Source organism: Pinus tabuliformis, chromosome 8, assembly GCF_031772625.1.
Source record: "Pinus tabuliformis cultivar Carrire ecotype Pingquan chromosome 8, CPIR1, whole genome shotgun sequence".
Classification (NCBI taxonomy): domain Eukaryota; kingdom Viridiplantae; phylum Streptophyta; class Pinopsida; order Pinales; family Pinaceae; genus Pinus; species Pinus tabuliformis.
The window spans coordinates 1,839,880,264-1,839,902,188 of record NC_142294.1 but is presented as its reverse complement, the minus strand read 5'-3'; positions in this window follow the sequence as shown (position 1 = coordinate 1,839,902,188).

The following is a 21,925-nucleotide window of genomic DNA, read 5'->3' as shown; positions in this document are numbered from 1 at the left end:
CACTTCAGAAGTAGCTTAGTCACATGCATTTTTCCTTTCCAAGAGTCAATGGCATCCATTTCACCAACTTTCATCTCTTTTCTTGCACTAGTAGGGTTAGTTGGTAAAACTAGGGTTTGCTAGGGTTTGCATTTCCTTTCAGCTTTTAGTTTATTTTTGCAAATAGATTAGCCTCCTAAGAGTTAGCTTTCATCCATCACAGTTAAAAGCTTCTTCTGAGAGCTCATAGAAGTTGGCTTAAGCTACTAGCGGACTTGTGCCAGTTGATCAAGTGACAGCCTACGGCAAGAGCTAGTACTTGTGCATATAACACCGTCGCTTCCAAGTTTGTTACGAACTACTGCGTTGACAAAAGTAAAGAAGGGAGCCCTAGGAGTTGCAGCATTATTGCTGCAATACTGGAGCCCACCAGTTAGCAGCTCCTTTTTCGTTTGGTATAGTGGGTCCAACTGGCGATATGGGACCAATTTCCCAATATATGTGTGTGTGTGTTGAGAAATGATATTTCCTTCCTAATGATTCCTAAGTAAAATGATTTTATTCTAAATCTAATCTAACAACATGAAATTGTATTCTAATAAATAGAAACATCTAATTCTAAACTAACCGAAGATGTAATCTTTCCATTATGCGATCTAAAATGATTTCAAATTACAGTTGGTAATACAGATCTTTCAACTATTATGAGAAAAGAATTCAATAAAGATAAACCATTTCGAATAAAAAGTTAGACGAGACAGTTGTGAAAAACATATCGCATAATAAGCTACTCATATATTCAGCATAAATAAATAGCTATCACCGTACAAAAGTGCCAAATGATAACTCAAGCATTCACGCATTCATATATAAATAACTGAACATGAATATCACCTTAACACATAAGCAGAAACAGTTAAGAGATAAAAGTACCATTTATAACTAGTTCTACTGATGAGCTTCAAGCAATAATGATCTATCTTTTCTTAATCCAACATCCATTAAGAGTACAAAAGTGCAATATCAGTAGTAGATATTAAACACATATATCAATAAATCCTGTTCCATTCATTCATCAAAACCTCCTTGGAGGGTGCAAAAGTGCATGTTCCGAGGAAATTTTTTTGATAAATTTCTAGACCCTTCTCTAAATGCATGAGAAAGGTTTAAATACTACTAACGAATTCTAAAAATAATTTATTACAAAAATGTAGGATGCGGTTTAAATGGCCGTCCCCATTTCAACAAAAAATAAAGAAAAAATTAAAACTAAATTTGAATCTAAAACTAAAACTAATAACTAACTATCTATGTATCTGTTCCTTGTAGTTGCAAGTGTTCAGCATTTTCTTGAGAAGAGTTGGCTGGCCGACTTCTGACTTTAGCTATCCCGTGAAAACGGAATCGATAAGAGTTGGTGCCATCTTCTCGGCAGAATTGATGATACATTCGAGAGTCATGCACTGGTTGTGTGGTTTTACCAAGTACACCCAGTAAGAATCCCAATTCAACTTGGTTAATCTTTTGATGGCTTCTGCCCTTTCTTGAGCCTTCTGTCTCTAGTTTGTTTGTAGATGTTGTACATTCGGTAAATATCTACATACCACTTGATGATATACATGATAAATACCACTAGTCTAGAGTTCAAGTTTTTCCTTTCGCCTTTAGCGTTTTTTTCTACAAATTTCTGGGCTTACAAGCAACTGAGCGATTAGAGGTTTTCCATCTCGAGGGGTTTTGCCTAGGTGATAATCGCACATTGGAAATTGCCTCTGTTTCTTGATCCAGGTTTCCCTGGTGTGATTTTCACCTCTTGCGGGCTTTTTGTTATAGGATATAAATATTAAATTTTATGAAAATAATGACTCTGTGAGTTCGTGATTTTGAGCTTTAAATTCTCTATACGTGATATCAACATTATCTAGTATCCATTTAACCATGTCCGTGTATGGAAGAATTTTGGGCCTCGCCGCTATCCTGTGCAAGAATGAACATGCTATATTTGTAATAAATGCCTCAGAAGACCCATGTGAGCCTACAGTAGTCGTAACCTCCTTTACCTTGGGATCGTCTTCTTCAAGTAGACTATACATGCCTTCCCAAGTAGTAATACTAGCATCTTTGTTATAGTTGGTGTCTGTGTACAAGGGCGTCATTTCTTTATCTTCAGAACTTGGAGCTTTACCCTTCTTTCCCATAATATCATGCACACTACTTTGTATAATTCTCTGCTCTTCGCTCTTGCAGTTTATGAATGAGGTAAGAATAATGATAAGAAGAAAGGTGACAAGAAAGCTTTAAATGTGGAAAACATATAAAATATACCACCTTACGTGAAATGGATTCTCGATCAGATCAAAATAATATTTCATTAATGATTGCCAACTAACTCATTGATTAACATTAATGTGCATAACCAAGCATCGATTTATGGAAAAAGATTTCTCGAACAACGAGCCCTACAGATCTGCGATAAGGCAATTTTGCGATTTGCTTTGCAATATCATAGATCGCAATATCGCAAATCCGTTGCGTGTGGAAATTATATGTTATAATGTGTTTTCTGTGAAATGCGATTTGCGAGATGCGCCATCGCATATTGGTGGTTTAAAGAATTTCAGTGTAAGTGATGTTTGAGGCATGCGATGAGATGAGAGTTTTTTGGTGCATGATTTCGCATCGCGATTTCATATTCTTAGAATTTCGCTTGTAGGAAGGCATTCATTACCCTTTTTGCAATGCGACGCGCTTTAAGGAATGATTTTATTCTAACTTATCATAAAACTTAAGTCTTTTTAGATTTTTCGAGGGTATTCTCTTAAGTTTATGATCGTAAGTTTTATTGAAAAAGGAAATACAATAATTAATTGATTTTTTTAAATTTTTGAATAAGGGTCCCCACTTATTTAGTATTAGTGATAAAACTAAATAAGAAGGGGGGTTGTTGCTGGCCACAACAATTGGTGATTCACTTGGAAGGACCATTTATCTCTGCTTTTCTTTTGAATTTTCTAAACTTCCAAAACAGAATTTTTTCTAGAAAATCAAACTTTACTATAGAAAGATAAAATACATTATGCTTCTAGCTATCTATGATAGTTTGTTTCTTCTATGTCAACTTTGTTTATTTACTTCCTAGAGCTAGTCATTATATCTACATCAGTCACTACTTGGTTTATAAAGATAAAAACAAAGGTTTCTCTTTAAATCAGTTTTTAAATTTGCTCATTTGTCGTAGGTAGAGCCTCTGCTACCAGCAGGCATTTATAGCCTCGACAAGGTTACCTGTTACCCAGCAATGATCTTGTATCCTACTTGGAGAAATATCCAATTTTCAAAGAGAAATCCATATCTACACTTATTGCTTTCATTTTCTTTTAATCCTTAAAGAACAATGTCTTGGTTTGGTAGCCAAATTATGACAGTGCCACTCACTTGATTTATAGCTTTGCTGAACAAGCTAGCTCGTGATGAGACCCCTTGTCTTTTGATTGCAACAATCTTCAGTCATTGCCCTTTTGTGGTATGCAGTTTTGGCAAAGTCAGCAAGCTATAATATCTATGATCATGATAAGTCGGCTTGTGATGAGACCTCTTATTCTTTAAGCTTTAAAGTGTATCATTGGATTATTCCTTGAAACTATGTGGGGAGGAAGTCATTATTTCCTTAAGAATAGCTCTGGATGACAATGGTAGAGTTTTTTGGAAAGAGCTTTTCTACAAAGAATCTTTGTTTTGTTATTGATACCTTTCATTTGACTGATATAAAACAAATTCTCACTAAAGGTCATTTTTTATCAAAATTTACAAGGTTGAAACTAGTATCATTTTCAGGATTATAGCGTTTGACTGTCTCTTTCAATAATAATCACCAATTTTCTAAATCATTTGTATTTATACAAGCAAAAAAACAAAATCTAAAAGAAATACTTATCTTTTTTCGTGAATTTCAAATGTAACCATTTACAACTGGTTTTATTATCAAAATAAAGGAAAAACTAATCTACAAAAATAGAAGAATGATCACATATGGAAAGTATTTTTTGAGGCTCTGCCTATTAATAAGTAAAGATTCTCTTTTTCCTGTTAAATCCTGTAACATAAAAGTAGATGGGCCTATGATTTCTGCAATTTGGAAAGGGCCAAGCCGCATTTGTTGAAATTTCGTATGTTTGCCATTTTCCTCGTGAGCCTTATCCCATTTTAAAACTAGATCCCCTATCTGAAAGTCTTTTCTAGTCATCATGTTTGAATCAAAAGAAGATTTTGCTAATGCTTGGTGATGAGCATGAGTTGTTTTAGCCTGCTCTCGTTGCTCTTCTAGCTTAAGTATTTCCAGCTGCCTTAGTTGTAAGGAAGAAGTTGGTGCTTCATCAATATATTGAACTAAGGCCAAAGAGGGAATTGCTAGATGAGTTGGAAGAAACACTTCTTTCCCATAAACTAAATTAAAGGGAGAAGTGCCAATATAGGCTTTATGCGTTATTCGTTCTGCCCATAAAGCATATATTAAAGACTTGTGCCAATTTTTGTGAGTTTGATCAATTGTTGGCTTAATGATTCTGATTAAGTTTTTATTCATAGATTCAGCTAACCCATTCCCCTGTGGATAATAATTGGCAGAGTATTTAAGTTTAAAACCTCTTTTGAGTGAAAATTCAGTCATAGCATTTCCAGAAAAATACGATGCATTATCAAACATTAAAGCAGAGGGTAGACCAAACCTGGTGATTATGAACTGATCTATGAAATCAATGATGTGTTCGGCATTAGCTTTCTTGAGAGGAACTGCTTCTACCCATTTAGTAAAATAATTTGTAGCTGTAAGGATATACCTATGCTATTTAGAAGAGTGAGGAACGATCTCACCTATTATATCCAATCCCCATTGATCAAAAGGTTGTTCAATATTGACTGGTTGTAAAGGCAACGATGGTTTCTTTTGTCTCCCCGCAGCAGTTTGACAAACTTGACATTTCCTTATGTAGCTATGTGTGTATTTGAATAGTGTGGTCCAGTAATATCCTGCACGGAGGATCTTATGTGCAGTAGCATCTCCAGCATAATGTCCACCTGCTGGTCCATCGTGGAGTTCCTGCAACACCTTTTCACCTCCAGATTTCTCAAGACATCTAAGGAGAACAGAATCATAATTCATTCTAAAAAGTACATCTTTCACGAGATGATATTGCTTATTCTTCAACCTTATAGCTCTTTTCTTTTTGTAATCAAGGTTTGAAGGGGAATATCCATTCTTTAGATAAAATATGATATCAGCGTATAATGAATCAACATCGTTTAGGCTTACCTCGTACATTTGTATCCTATAGATGGTATTTCGGAAATAAGCGATGCTTTAGCTAGCATTTTGTAAAAGCCTTAACCTTTAACAATACTTGTTGGTTTAATTTCAACATCATATTCTTGTAATGCGGTAACCCAATTGGCTCTTTTCTCACCCACATCTTTCTGCACTAAGAGATTTCTTACCGCTGGAAATGGTACTATGATTTTTGTATGGGTTTTAAGCAGAAAGGTTCTGAAATATGTCATCGCTTTGAAAATAGCGTAAGCTTGTTTCTCTACGTCTGAGTAATTTAGCTCAGCCCCTTGTCGATTGGAACTGAAAAAAACAATTAGGGCTTCTGCCTTGTCTTGATTTGCTTGAGTGAGTATCGTAGCATATGATCTATCAGAGGCAAATGTATATAAAATAAAAGGATTGGAAAAATTTCGAGTTGCTAAAGATGGAGCATTAACAATCACTTGTTTGATTAGATTGAATGCTTCATATTCATCTTGGCCCCATTTGAAGATTGAGTTCTTTTTAATCATTGCTTGTAAAGGAGATACAATTCTAGAAAAATCTGGAACAAATCTCTTTACAAAATTAATCTGGTCGAGGAAAGATTGCATAGCTTTCTTGTTGTAAGGCAAAGATATTTCGGAAATCTCCTTGATTCTATCGAGATCAATATGGATTCTATATTTTGACATTATAAATCCAAGAAGTTTTCCTTCACTTAGTGTAAAAAAGGACTTTTTTGAATTAAGTGAAATTCCGTACCTTTGACAACGTTGGAAGATCTGTTTTAGATCTCTGAGATGATTGCCTCGTTTCTTGGAATACATAGTTATATCATCCAGGTAGATTACTATTGATTTGTTTACTAATCCCTTAAATGCGATGTCCATGGCCCTTTGGAATGTGGCACCAGCATTGATCAAACCGAAAGGCATCTTTTGATATGCATAAGTGCCCCATTTAGTTCTGAATTTGGTATTTAATTGATCGTCAGGATGGACCAAAACTTGGTTGTAGCTGGAGAAACCATCCAAGAAGGACATTAATTCTGATCCTGCAACTGCCTGCAATATTTCCTCCATAGGAGGCAAAGGAAAATTATATTTTTGGCAGGCTTTGTTAATATTTCGAAAGTCAATGCAAATTCTAATGTCTCCGTTCTTCTTTCTAACGGTAACCATTTTGGAAACCCATTTTGAATGTCGAACAGGAAAAATTATTTTGGCTTCCAATAACTTATTGAGCTCAGACTTGATCTGGTTTTCTAGATTAGAATGGATCTTTCTCAGCTTCTGCTGGACAGGTTTTCCATCGTTTATCATTGGGATAGTATGTTGGATGATAGAAGTGTTGTAAGTCTTAAGTTCATCATAGTTCCAAGCAAAGAAACTTTTTGTTGTTTCAAGAGACGAACATACGCTAATTTTTCTTCAGGAGCTAGGCCAAGTCCTAGGTTGATATTCTATAGCTTGGTATCAGTTCCTAGATTTACTAATTCATAGTTCAGAGTTGAACTTTGAAGTTTTGAATTGGTAGATCATTTGAATCGATCTTTCAAATCGTATAAGTCTTCCAATTTGACTACTGACTTTGGCATAGCATTATCAGTGCTATCTTGTTGCAATTGTCTGTCATGTTGGTCTTCATAAATTATTTGATTGGTGTAAGATCCCTCAGATGTGAGGAGGCCTACAATATCAAGATCATCATTGAAAATTCTCCAATTGGTAATGTTATTAGGAATTGAGGGCCTAAAGATTAATTCGATTCAAAATCTATCGGGGCTATAGTCTTTTGAGGGAATAAGCTTGGAAGCTACGTTTTCCAAGAGGTTGGCACTAGCATTCTGGAGTCTGGGAATTGATGAAATATTGAATGCTATAAAATGTTTAGTCAGATCTTGTACTAAAGATTGGTAATGCTTTAAATGACCTGATAGACAATGTATAGTATTCCATGCCTATCTGATAACAATTTCAGAATCTCCGAAGACTTGTAGATATTTGATGTCTAATCTAATTGCTTTGTATAATCCTTAGACTAAAGCCTCGTATTGTGCAGTATTATTGGTGTAATCGAACTTGAGTCTACAAGTTAGCATGGTTTTGTTTCCCTCTAGACTAACTAATATGCATCCTGCTCCTGCTCCTTCGTTAGACTTAGAACCGTCAAAAAATAACTTCCAAAATAAATATTTATTTACAGGACTATCTATAAAATTAATACATTTAGAACTATCTGTTTGAGAAAAATTTTCTACTTGAGATAAAACAGAATGTTCTAAGTAAGGTGAAGTGTGAGCATTAAAATTTCCTAAGAAAGAATGAACATAATAGTTGCCAATAATATTATTGTTGTATGCTACCGGTTCATTTTCTCCTTCCAATTCTGTTACTATGTATTTCTGATGTCTTTCTCACTCAACCTTTATTTGATTTGGCTTACCATTGTAGGGGAGCCACATGTGCGACCAATCGGTTGCAAAGTATCCATGAAGTTTTTCTCACCAATCTCTGCTAACAATTAAGCCATAAAATTCTAGAATATCTGCAACTAAAATGTCGATAACTTTGCATACCTTTGGATTAGATGACAACCTTATGGTAACCTAATTTAATTCGTCGATCACTTCGACTTGCGACCGATCCAGCTGCACTATGCGCACAACAACTTTTTGAGGTTAAATTTTCAACTTTGCACATATCGATTTAGGTAAGATATTGGATGAAGCTCCAAAATCAACTAAACAATTATGCAAATTTTTATTGAAAATTTCATAAGTAAGAAGAAATGGCGGAGCATGAGATCTTGACCTTCCTCCAATTAGAGTGATGTCGTTTGGATCAACTTTATTAATCACAGTATTTCGAGGTCTTCCCATCTCGTGGGAAGCTTGCGAGATTACAACAACAGGCAGAGGTGCAACTGGTACTGCATGCAATTCTTTCAAAAGTACCTTTTGCTGATGTTTTAACTTGCTCAATTCATAAAAAGTAATATTAGCCCTAGTCTTTTTCATGTCCTTTATGATATTATACTCCATTTCAGCTGAAACAATCAATGTTTTAGATGGAGTTGGTGAATCTATTTGGACTGGGCTTGTTTGAGTCACTTTGGATGTCGTTTTCTTGGCTCTGACTTTATCCTTAGGCATTGAGCTTGTGCTCTTTGGCTTAGGAGTAGGTTGAGGAGGATCAAGTTGATTTCTACTTCTAGTACTAACTGGTGATGCCTCTTGATCCTCTTTATCTGGGAGGATGAAATCCCACATACCTTGTACCTCTACAACTTCTTATTCATCGGTAGGCTCTTCGGTAGCAATTTCCTCTTCTTCTTCTTCTGATTCAACATTAGTAATATCATTGGGAGGCTTTGAATCAGTTGAAGGATTTATTCTATCAGGCTTGTAAGGCTTTTTAGAAGAAGTATCTGCTACTTGTTTCTTTATGTCAACCATTTCGTTAGACATGGTTTTCAAAACTTTTTGCAATCCCTGTAAATCAAATGGGTCTTTGGGCTGTTTTTTCTTTGGATCTTCTTTTAAAGAAACCTTTTTAGATTTACGTTCTTCAATGACATTTTTTTTTCTAGAGCAATGATACGTTTCTCTACCGCTATTGATTCCTTGATATTGTTGTTAGGATATTCCGACACATAGGAAATAGTTAAGTTCAACTTGGTCTAGTATAGAGTTAGGTATAGAGTTAGGTAAAGTGTGTTTCTTTACCGTTGTACATTTTGTAACTTACAATCCGACGGTCACGATATGTAGTGATCCGATGGTTCACTCTCTCCTCGGTATTACCGACAATTGATCCGTGGCTTGACACCCAATTGGTCCATGAGTTCTATTTAAAGCGCATGGAGGGTCATTGTTCGTGTAATCCGTTTATGAGAGAAAGCTTATGTAAATTTTCATTCTTTGATTAATAAATTGCCTGAAGTGGCCACATTGGCTCAGGCCGTGGACTGTTTCCCTCTTTGAGGGTTTTAACCACGTCAAAAATACTGGTGTATTGATTTGAGATCTGGTTGTGAGCGGTGTCCTTTTGGTGTTCTTTCTGAGGAACTTACCCTGTAAATTCCTACATGGTATCGTGGTGCCGTGGAAGCTAGTAAGGAAGCCTGTGGCTTTGTCAGATCCTATCAGAGTTTGGCTTTGAGCAGTAGCATCCAACCACACTTTGGTGTGATAATCAAAGTGCCATTCAACTATGCAAAGATCCAGTCCAGCATCACACATGCACTTCATCATAAAGCTCATTCATGACCATGTTCTTGAAGTGGAATATTGTTCAACAGATGATCAGGTTGCAGACATCTTCACAAAGGCTCTCACAGAGGCGAAGTTCACTAAACTTCGATATATGCTTGGAGTTCAGGAAGTTGTCGCTAAGGGGGGATAGGCTCTAGTGCCTCCTTCCTTCTCCTATTGTGTCATATTTGTAAATCCTTCAATCCTATCCCAAGTTGTTCTTAAGGGGGGATGTTAGGATATTCCGACACATAGGAAATAGTTAAGTTCAACTTGGTCTAGTATAGAGTTAGGTAAAGTGTGTTTCTTTACCATTGTACATTTTGTAACTTACAATCCGACGGTCACGATATGTAGTGATCCGACGGTTCACTCTCTCCTCGGTATTACCGACACTTGATCTATGGCTTGACACCCGATTGGTCCATGAGTTCTATTTAAAGCGCATGGAGGGTCATTGTTCGTGTAATCCGTCTATGAGAGAAAGCTTATGTAAATTTTCATTCTTTGATTAATAAATTGCCTGAAGTGGCCACGTTGGCTCAGGTCGTGGACTGTTTCCCTCTTTGAGGGTTTTAACCACGTCAAAAATACTGGTGTATTGATTTGAGATCTGGTTGTGAGCGGTGTCCTTTTGGTGTTCTTTCTGAGGAACTTACCTTGTAAATTCCTACAATTGTCAGCTAAAGTTGTTTTGTTCACCCTATCAATGAAGATTGCTATGTTTTATGGTAAAGCAGAGATGTACCATTCACTTCGCACTTCTTCACTAGGCTTAGAAGCAGCAGGAATTTTGTTCAATAGTTTATTGAAATGCGAGTTAAAATCTTTGATAGGTTCTTTTGACTCAACCCTAAGGTTAAATAGGTCATTGATTAGTGTTGCGGTGGACATGTCATCACCAAACTTAGTAAAAAATTGTTCTTGGAAAATATCCCAACTAGTGATAGATCTAGATGGTAATGAGAAATACCATGATCTGGCTACTCCTTGCAAAGTGTAAGGAAAGAGCTAAACAACATCGTCTTCATTGGTAACCCCATTGAGATTTATGGATAACATGAAGTTGTTTATATGTTCTTTCGCTAGCATGCCTGCTTCAGGATTAAACTTAGGCAACCATTTTTTAGGATGGGCTAGTAATTGACTCAAGGGCGCAGGCACTAAGACTGCCCTTGGGTTATTCCATGGAATTTGGGCCATTGTTGAATTTCTAATAGAGGAAAAAGCAGAATATGATCCCTGCGGTTGGGAAGATGAGGATATTACAGTTCCAGAGGATTGATAAGGAGATGTTGAAGTTCCAGTGGACTGGTGGACAATAATCTGAAGTGGAGGGGTGGATGGTTGACTTCGTGGTGGAGAGGTTGAGATGGATGATGATGACGAAAGAGTCTCGCTATCAGACCCTTTAGGTGATTTCCTTGCTCTCTTCCTTGTAGGTAGAGGTAACTCGGTTGGCTCAATACCAAACTTTTCTCCCTTTAATCTGGTGAGAGGATGAGCAGGGTTATATTGTGAAGTCACATTGCCTTGAGATTTATTAGATTTTTGAGGTGATATAGAAAATCGTGAAGTTTATGAATCAAAGATTCAACTTCAGGAGGCTCAATAATAGATTTCTCTGAAATGCCATGGCTCATGGCAATGGTTGTTGTTCTTTCGACATCTCACTCAAGATTTAAAGATCCTAAGTGCGATGGAGAAGTCGGGGGAGTTGGTGAGGGTGATTTACTCTCATAATGGTATTTAGATTTAGAATTACTTGCCATTCACAGTTCGAAGGTTTAAGCCCTGCTTATAGTGCCAAATATGTTGAAGCCCCGAAAATCAGGTCTACAAAAAGGGGGATACCCACCCGATATGGACCTTGGTTAGCAGCTCCTTTTCCGTTTGGTATAGTGGGTCCGATCGGGGATATGGGACCAGTTTCCCAATATGTGTGTGTGTGTGTGTTGAGAATTGATATTTCCTTACTAACGATTCGTAAGTAAAATGCTTTTATTCTAAACTTAATCTAACAACATGCAATTGTATTCTAATAAACAGAAATATCTAATTCTAAACTAACCCAGGATGTAATCTTTCTGTTATGCGATCTAAAATGATTCCAAAAAACAGTTGGTAATAAAGATCAATCAACTATTATGAGAAAAGAATTTAATAAAGATAAACCATTTTGTATAAAAAGATAGACGAGAAAGTTGTGAAAAACATATCGCATAATAAGCTACTCATATGTTCAGCATAAATAAATAGCTATCACTGTACAAAAGTGCCAAATGATAACTCAAGAATTCACGCATTCATATATAAATAACTGAACATGAATATCACCTTAACACATAAGCAGAAACAGTTAAGAGATAAAAGTACCATTTATAACTAGTTCTACTCATGAGCTTCAAGCAACAATGATCTATCTCTTCTTAATCCAACATCTACTAAGAGTACAAAAGTGCAACATCAGTAGTAGATATTAAACACAAATATCAATAAATCCTGTTCCATTCATTCATCAAAACCTCCTCGGAGGGTGCAAAAGTGCATGTTCTAAGGACACGTTTTTGATAAATTTCTGGACCCTTCTCTAAATGCATGATAAGGGTTTAAATACTACTAACTAATTCTAAAAATAATTTATTACAAAAATGTATGTTGCGGTTTAAATGACTGTCCTCATTTCAGGAAAAAGTAAAGCAAAATTAAAACTAAAACTGAATCTGAAACTAAAACTAATAACTAACTATCTATGTATCTGTTCCTTGTAGTCGCAAGTGTTCAGCATTTGCTTGAGGAGAGTTGGCTAGCCGACTTCCAACTTTAGCTGTGCTGCGAAAACGGAATCGGTAAGAGCTGGGGCCATCTTCTCAGTAGAATTGATGATAAATTTGAGAGTCATGCACTGGCTATGTGGTTTTACCAGGTACAGCCAGTAAGAATCCCAATTCAACTTGGTTAATCTTTTGATGGCCTCTGCCCTTTCTTGAGCCTTCTGTCTCCAGTTTGTTTGTAGATGTTGTACATTCAGTAAATATCTACATACCACTTAATGATATACCTGATAAATACCACTGGTCTAGAGTTCAACTTTTTACTTTCCCCTTTAGCGCTTTTTCTACAAATTTCCGGGCTTATAAGCGACTGAGTTATTGGAGGCTTTCCCTCTCGAGGGTTTTGCCTGGCGATGCGCGATTAGCGCTAGGCGCTAATCGCGCATTGGAAATTGCCTCTGTTTCTCGATCTGGGCTTCCCTGGTGCGATTTTCGCCTCTTGCAGGCTTTTTGTTAGAGGATATAAAGCTTAAATTTTGTGAAAATAACGACTCTGTGAGTTCGTGATTTTGACCTTTAAATTCTCTATACGTGATATCACTATTATCTAGTATCCATTTAACCATGTCCGTGTATGGAATAATGTTGGGCCTCGCCACTATCCTGTGCAAGAATGAACATGCTAGATCTCTAATAGACGCCTCAGAAGACCCATGTGAGCCTGCAGTAGCCGTAACCTCCATTACCTTGGGATCTTCTTCTTCAAGTAGACTGTACATGCCTTCCCAAGTAGTAATACCAACATCTTTGTTACAGGTGGTGTCTGTGTACAAGGGCATCATTTCTTTATCTTCAGAACTTGGAGCTTTACCCTTCTTTCCCATAATATCGTGAACACTGCTCTATATAATTCTCTGCTCTTTGCTCCTGCAGTTTACGAATGAGGTAAGAATAATGATAAGAAGAAAGGTGATGGGAAAGCTTTAAATCCGGAAAACATATAAAATATACCACCTTACGTGAAATGGCTTCTCAATCAGATCAAAATCATATTTCATTAATGATTTCCAACTAACTCATTGATTAACATTAATGTGCATAACCGGGAATCGATTTATGGAAAAATATTTCTCGAACAACGAGCCCTATAGATCTGCGATAAGGCGATTTTGCGATTTGCTTTGCAATATCACAGATCGCAATATCGCAAATCGCAATATCGCAAATCCATTGCATGTGGAAATTATACGTTACAATGTGTTTTCTATGAAATGTGATTTGCGAGATGCACCATCGCATATCGGTGGTTTAAAGCATTTCAGCATAAGTGATGTTTGAGGCATGCGATGCGATGAGAGTTTTTTGATGCGTGATTTTGCATCGCGATTTCACATTCTTAGAATTCCACTTGTAGGAAGGCATTCGTTACCCTTTTTGCGATGTGATGTGCTTTAAGGAATGATTTTATTCTAACTTATCATAAAACTTAAGTATTTTTAGATTTTTCGAGGGTGTTCTCCTAAGTTTATGATCGTAAGTTTTATTGAAAAAGGAAATACAAGCATTAATCGATTTTTTTAAATTTTTGAATAAGGGTCGCCACTTATTTAGTATTAGTGATAAAACTAAATAAGAAGGGGGGTTGTTGCTGGCCACAATAGAAGGGTTAAACCCTTTATGACACTTTAACTATCTACGCTCTCTACAACCACAAGTTGTGGAGACTTTACATTTTATACAACAAAACTTGTGCTTTTTCCCCAAAATTGACCCTAGGGGACCCCATCCAAGCAGGCCCCCAACACAAATATCATGACTCACCCTCGAGTCACTCTGTTGGTGTGGAGACCTTACTGTGAATACCTTTTCCTTATATTTGGGATTAAGGTGATATGGCCTCCACTTAACAGGATTCTTGTTTGGTTTCAAAGTTATTTTCATCACTCCCAAATTGCCTATGATGCCTTTTAAGTCTGAGAACTTTGTAGGGAACAAATCTTGATATTCACGTAGAATCTCAACAACCTTATCTACGTGGTATCATCCCAATAGTCCCCTATCTTCACAAACTTCGGTTCTGCCTCTATGCCAATATTTACCTGTCTAGTTTTCAGTGGTGCAGTGATATCTGGATTCTCTATTTGTGGGCCCTTAACTTCGCGGTGGCCTTTTCCTCTGGGATGTTAATGTTCCTTGGATTCTCCTCTTCTTCTTCGGTAGTCATATTATAGCACTTTAGCGCATGGCACAACTGGGTGCTCCAATATGGTTGAACCAAGTCTAAGGGATTCTACGCTATTCTGAATATCATTGCCTTTACCTCCTACAGCACCTTGTCAATGCATTCGAACCCATCCTCAAAGCTGAATTTCATCAAGAATCCATGTCTCAAAATTTCCCACTCTTCAGTGTCATGGTGAAGCTCTGTTTTGAGGTACCAATTCTGGTATTTCATCCAAAGTGTGACAAAATAAATGTACCCACTCAAGTTGTGGCTCTATTCCATAAGCATCAATCCATTTTTCCAAATGATTGCATGGACCATTCCTTCCATCATATTTCTCTGTTAGCCAAACTTTTGGGTGACCAAACTGCAATCTCATCATTTTTCTGTATTCGCGCCATCCATAAAAACTATCTTTATCCATACCCCACCATCTTGCGAGCATAGTGCGCAATGCCAAATCCAAGGTTTGGAAGCTATGCTTCTTTGGTACTTCCATTTCAAATGCATCCAAAAATTTATCTACATTAGTTAGAACATCATAACAGGGAAAACTTCTTAGCTTAGATGATACACAACGCAACAATTTAGTCATCATATTACAGTGCAGCGTAGATACTTTGTGCAACCTATTCTACCAGTGTTCTAGTTCCTCATTTGAATCTGATGTACAGGAACTTTCGCGGTCCCATACAATGTGTCCATCAGTTTTCGTATTAACCCAGTATTGATCTTGCACTGTTATCTTATAGATTTGTTCCAAATCATCGTCGCTTTCCAAATAATTTTGGACTGGTTCAGTATAGTGCGGTCCTTCTACAGGGTCCAAAGGTACTACCATGCGGAGCGATTTTCTTTCAAATGACTTCGATCGCTTCTTCAAATTGATTACCCCATTCATGTCGATAGCCCAATCAATCCCAAGGAGCAATAGGTAGGGATTGCTATCATAAACAATCTCTATTACTTCAAAATTGGCCATTGCACTTGCACCTTCAATATCCACTGTCACTCCCTGCAATCGCCCCATAGGGATAATCTTCTACTGATTTGCCATTCTAAATTCAATTGGAGACCTATATAGCACAGGTCTCCCCATTCTTTCCCATGTTTGTTTAGGAAAAACGTTCGCATCGGACCCAAGATCCATAATAACTTGATCCATTTCATACTCTCCTATTTGCACAGTAAGCATCATCTCATGCCCTATTCTTGCATTATGCTTACCAATTTTTTTGACAACACAAGGTCCTTTAGGAGAATTTTCTTTATTGGCACATTTATTTATCAACTCCTATAATTCTTTCATGGGCTTTCCATCTCGTAGTAGCTTCATAAAGGTCTCCAAGAAGGTAGTAAGCATGGAGGGGTCAACTTCTTCAAACAACTTGTCCTAGCTTCCTGAGGTAGAAGCTTGAGCGAATCTTTTCTTTGCTTCCATGAATGTTTCTTTCGCATGCTCCAAGTCAAACCCAACCTATTTTTCTTGATCTTTGCGAACCCACTCACTTTCTTCAAGATTCTTTCATTTATCCTTGCCAGTTGTCATTTCGCTTCGCAGCATGTTATTTACATTGGGATCCTCTTCGCGGGGTTCGACCCTCATCATTTGTAGGTTTTGGGTTGGATGCTAAGGCTACACCCTCTTCTCCTACATATTAGCTATCAATAAATGGTAGTATTCTATCGCGTGATCAAACTGAGTACAGTATCGGCATGACAAGCGCGTTTGGCTTGTATATTCCCGTGCGTAGTGTCCTAACACTACGCAATTGCAGCAAATAAACTATCCCCGATGTTATAGACATTTTTGTGCCTTACAGCATGAAGCATGAAATGTCGATAATCTAAGGGATCCAAAGTCCCTAAACATGTTGTTCCTACCCCTAGAGGAACAAGGTCAGCAAACCACAGCACTGAAAATCAGTTCTCCACCTGAAAACACTCAAAAACAAGCTAATTCTGGATCATGTCAGCTGCTCCACTGAGCATCTGCGCTTAATGTCAACTGCTCCACTCTGTACCTGCGCTGAATGTCAAATCTAATGAAGGCTACCTGCGCTGGGTGAGATTGGCCAAGTGGCACAGTCATTCTACAAGGTGTCAAATGCCCAGGAAGCTTCCAAAATGACACTTGGATCAGGGAATTCGCCTTGTGATGAGTAAGAGGATCTAGATCTCCAAGTGGAAGCAAGAAACTCCAAGTGGACTCAAGAACTGAAGTGGGAGAGGACACTAGTCAGCTTCATGCCAGCCTCAAGCTGACTCATCCTTTCTCCAAAACTCCTATATATAGAGCTCTCTCATGAGGTCTAGGGAGGCTGGAATCTTGTGAATGTAAGGAAGTGTTGTTGGTTTGTGCATAGAACTATTGGGTGATTTGCTTGAAGGAGGTGAAGAGGAGATTTCTTTCTGCTGGGAGGTGTTGCTGGATTGGGCCTATTATGGTTGTAACACTCTCAGAACTTTACTTCTTCCATTAATAAAGTATTTGAGGTTCTTCTATATGCATGTGTCTCTGTGGCGTATTGATACTTGTATATTTGATTTATTCTAATCCTTGAATCAATTATGGATGTATGCTTCTTGTAGTTTCCCTTTCTTGTGCTTTTGCAGGATCTTTGTGTAGCTGGGCCAGTGAAAGAGCAAGGAGCTGGGAGCAAGCAGCAAAGAGGGAAGATTGGATCAATCATTAGCAGAAGATAACGGTTAGTGGATCTCTTTCTCCTCTCTCTTACATCTCATAAAGAAGTAATCTCGAATAGCTTTGCATTCAGTTGTTGCTGAGGTACTATCACCCTTAGAGTGGGATAGGGTCATTCCGTATTGGATACTTTTCCCAACAACACCCGACCTCTACTAGGTCCTCCTCCTCGTATGTTTTGACCCCATACAAAAATTACCTGCATATGAATTCTAAAATATAGAAAATAAACAATGTGAGAGCATAACACATAAAACACATATACACAGATATTTCCCCTGGATCCCAAAACCGAGATTACCAGCTTGATTTTTCATTATTTTCCTTTCAATGTTACAATACATATATATACATGCCAAAGCATCCAATACCATGGACTAAAAAACCATCGCATCCAAAACCATGGACCTAAAACCATGACATCCAAAAACATGTGCGAAAATCATGCACAAAACCATAGGTGGGTCCGCCCAACCTAACATAGGATTCAAAACCAAAATTTTCTGGGGCGCTGCCCCAGACCCCATAAAGTGGTGTTACGGGTGCCCCTTAAACCCCCTGTGACCTCCCCCCCTCTAACCCCCGGTTAACTACATGGGCTAGTTGTGGAAAGAATATAACACAACCCAACATTCTCCCACTTGTTGTTTTCATTCCACAGGGGGCCACAAGAGAGCTTAGTCATTTATCCAGCCTTGGAACACCCATTGTTTCTCTACACCAAGAGAACTTATTAGAGCTCACATATTTTATCAATGCATCTGCAGTATTCTTCAAAGTGTCCACCTTTACCAGCAACACCTTTTTGTCTTCTATCATATCCCTCACAAAGTGATACTGAACATCAATGTGCTTTGTCTTTGAATGGTATGCAGGGTTCTTTGCCAAGAAAATTTCACTTTGGCTGTCACAGCCTATCCTTATAGCTTCCTGTACTAACCCCATACTTGAACACAATCTCTGTAACCAAACTGCTTCCTTGCTTGCATGAGTGGCTGCTATGTATTCTGCCTCTATAGTTGATAGTGCCACTATAGATTGTTTCTTACTCATCCAACTGACTGCACCTCCAAATAGGTTAAACACATACCCACTTTTAGATCTTCTCTGGTCTAGATCTCCAGCCCAGTCTGCATCAACAAAGCCACGAATATCCAACACTCTATCCAATCCTAGTCTTCCTTGGTAGCACAAACCATAATCACTAGTGCCACACAAATACCTGAAAGCCTGCTTCACTGTTATCCAATGCTCCTTTCCTAGTTTTGACATAAACCTACTCAATACTCCCACTGCATGTGCAATGTCTGGTCTACTATATACCATTGCATACATCAGGCTACCGAATGCACTTGCATATGGAACACGGGACATGTCCTCTTCCTCTTCTTGTGTCTTGGGACACTGTTCAGCAGATAACCTCACACCTACAGGAATAGGAACCTTCACCGGTTTACTATCCTGCATATTAAACCTCTACAATATTGTCTTGACATACTTCCTCTGGTTTAGCCAGAGCTTCCTCTTTGCCAGATCTCTTTTAATTTCCATGCCCAAAATATAGTTTGCAGCACCAAGATATTTCATGTCGAATTTGGAGGACAATTGGGTCTTCAAATCCTGGATAAATTATTTGTCATTTCCAACCAGCAACATATCATCCACATATAAGACAAGATAAATAACACCGTCACCAATTAATTTAAAATACACATAGTGATCTACTTTGCTTCTGGTGAAGCCAAGTCCTCGCAAAATGTATCAAATTTCTGATACCACATCCTTGGTAACTGTTTTAACCCATACAAAGACTTCTCTCACTTGCATACCAGTTCTTTCTTACCCTTCCCCACGAAGCCTTCAGGTTGCTTCATGTATATTTCCTCTTCTAGATCCCCGTGAAGAAATGTTTTCTTCACATTCATCTTTTCTACCCCAAAATCAAATAAACAACAATAGAGAAAAGTAATGTAATAGAAGTTACCTTGGCAACAGGAGAAAAAATATCACCAAAATCAATTCCCGGCAACTGGGAATAACCTTTTGCTACCAACGGAGCTTTGTATTTCTCCACCTTTCCTTCTGCATTTGTCTTCTTTTTGAACACCCATTTTCTTCCAATGGTTTTCCTTCCAGCCAGCAACTCCACCAGATCCCAAGCCTCATTTTTGTGCAAAGATGCCATTCCATCAACCATGGCCTCTTTCCAGAGTTTTCCATCCTCTGAATCCACTGCTTCCTTCACAATTCTGGGATAATCATCAATAACAAACAAAGCAAAATTTGAACAGAAAGAAGATGGACTATACCTTTCTGGCTGCCTTCTTTCTCGAACTGATCTTCTCACAATCGGAGTTTGTGGCTCTTCATCTTCTGATTCCTCCTCTGTTGTAGAGTTTGATTCTTCCTCCTTAAGCTCAAACTCTATCTTCTCAGGTTCCTTTGGTTGGAATTCATGTTTAATAACATATTTTACCTCTCTGAACACCACATCTCGACTGTACACAACCTTCTGTGTGACTAGGTTCCAAAGTTTATAACCCTTTAAACCATCCTTATACCCAGTAAAGATGCACTTTTTAGATTTACTATCCAACTTGGTTCATTTATCCTTTGGAACATGTATATATGCATCACATCCAAATACCATCAAATGTGAAAGAGAGGGTTTCTTACTGTCACACGGAATAAGTCGATCTTGCGGACAAGATAGACCTTCCTAGAATCTAAAGAAGACCTAATGACAAGCAAACCAACCAGACACTATCTTTCTCTAAATATGCTTTAATAAATAATGGCAAACAAATGTTTTTAGGGCCTACCTTAGGTCCAACACAAGTTTGTGGATGCCCTCGCTCCTTCGATCCAAATGAGCTCCTTTGTCACGAATCTGCAAACACAAACAAGGAAAACAAATTAAATAGCACCTGAAAAGCCAATATCATAAAACATATTTAACATGAAAGTCAAGGAGTCCATGAAACAAATAACACGAGATACTTGTTGAGAAAAATGAGTTTGATTGTATTAATTCAAAAAGAAGAAGAACTTTACAACCTGTGCCTTGATGTTGTACAAGCTCCTCCCAGGGTCCAACAAGAATTCTCCTCTACTTTGACAAGTTTCACTCACTCCCCAATGAAGCCAAAAAGGTATGTGATCTCTCCTCTTAAGCTCAACTAGGAAGTCTTGATTTCACCAGCATTTACCCTCAAAAATGTTCAGCTTCTAACCTCCTCAGCAACCATCCCAATGCCTGAATTTATAGTGCAATGGAGGGAGGTTACTAGGTCCTCCTTCAAAGGGATAAAGCCCTCCTTCAAAGGGATAGCTCTTCTTATCAAGGGATTAGCTCCTTCTCTTTTGGGATGCATGAACCACCTCAGAGCGAATAATCCACGTCAAAATTCCTTCTAGAATCCTCTAGAATTAACCCACAGTGAGTTTTTTAAGATAAAACTTGCGCCTTTTGACTTTCACAGGGGTCCGCACCCACACCTTTAGGGACAGAGTGGGCAGGTCCGCATTTTTTGTAAACAAAAGGTGCGGGACCGCAGGTGACAGTGAGAGAAAGTGCGGAACCAGATTTTCATTGAGTTTCAATGTCTTTCTCCCATTTTCAAAGCTTGACTTGAAGAGCTGAGGTCTGAGACTTGCTTAGGAGGACAGTACAAGTGATGATAGACCCATACTGACTGCAAATAATCATGGTGACGATACTTTTGTGTAACAGATTGCCCCATAAAGTGCAAAGTCTATAGTAGATGAGGATTTCATTTATCATTTAGGAAGAGTGAAGTACTTTATCATTTCGAGGATCATCTTGTGGAGAGTCGGGTTGGAACCTGTAAAAACATTCAATGCAAGATATATATATATATGAGATCATATCATCGTGAGGTAGGCATTCCCATACTCAGATTAAAACTGACTAGAAAAATAACTACTGCTCTGATACATGAATGATCTTGTAAAACATCACAAGTATAGGCTCATGTGGACACAGTATGGACGCAACCATCTGTTTATGAATAGTCCAATATATAATGAATACAAAATTCCTCACAGCCTGGATTGTGGAAACTAGATCCAGGGTCTTCATTTCTACTTCTCGAAACAGTACGATTCTATCCATGCGAATGAATGTGTTGATGTCGAACATGGTAGAAACCACTTGATTACCAGTCAATGATGTAAACTGTTAACAAGTGTGAGAGAAACCACCAGTGATGTCAATGGCTCTCAAAGTACCCAGTATAATCCATGAGATGTGAATAAATGTGTTGATGTCGAACATGTCACGAAATCCTTTGATCGAAGGTCAATGATGCAACCTGTCGTCAAAGGTGAGAAACCTGCCATTGAGGCATGCAGATCTCAAGGTATTGACGATTTCTAGATCATCTTTCTAGATAATGAGCTGAAGTCGATAGAAAGTGATCCGTCGTAGGCAAGCCCACAACACGAATTCATAGATCAAGTCAAAGAAATTTAGTTGCAAGGACTGACTCAGGGATGGTCAAGATGGATGACAGATATTTTGCAGATGAATGGTTTATTGGTAGTGACCTCTTGAACACATAACGACACGACAGATGGTTTGGTGACAAATGACCCAAAGTTAATACCCAGAAACCAGTTGAAGACTTTCAATGTGGTTTGATCAACTGTTAGGCAAAGGATT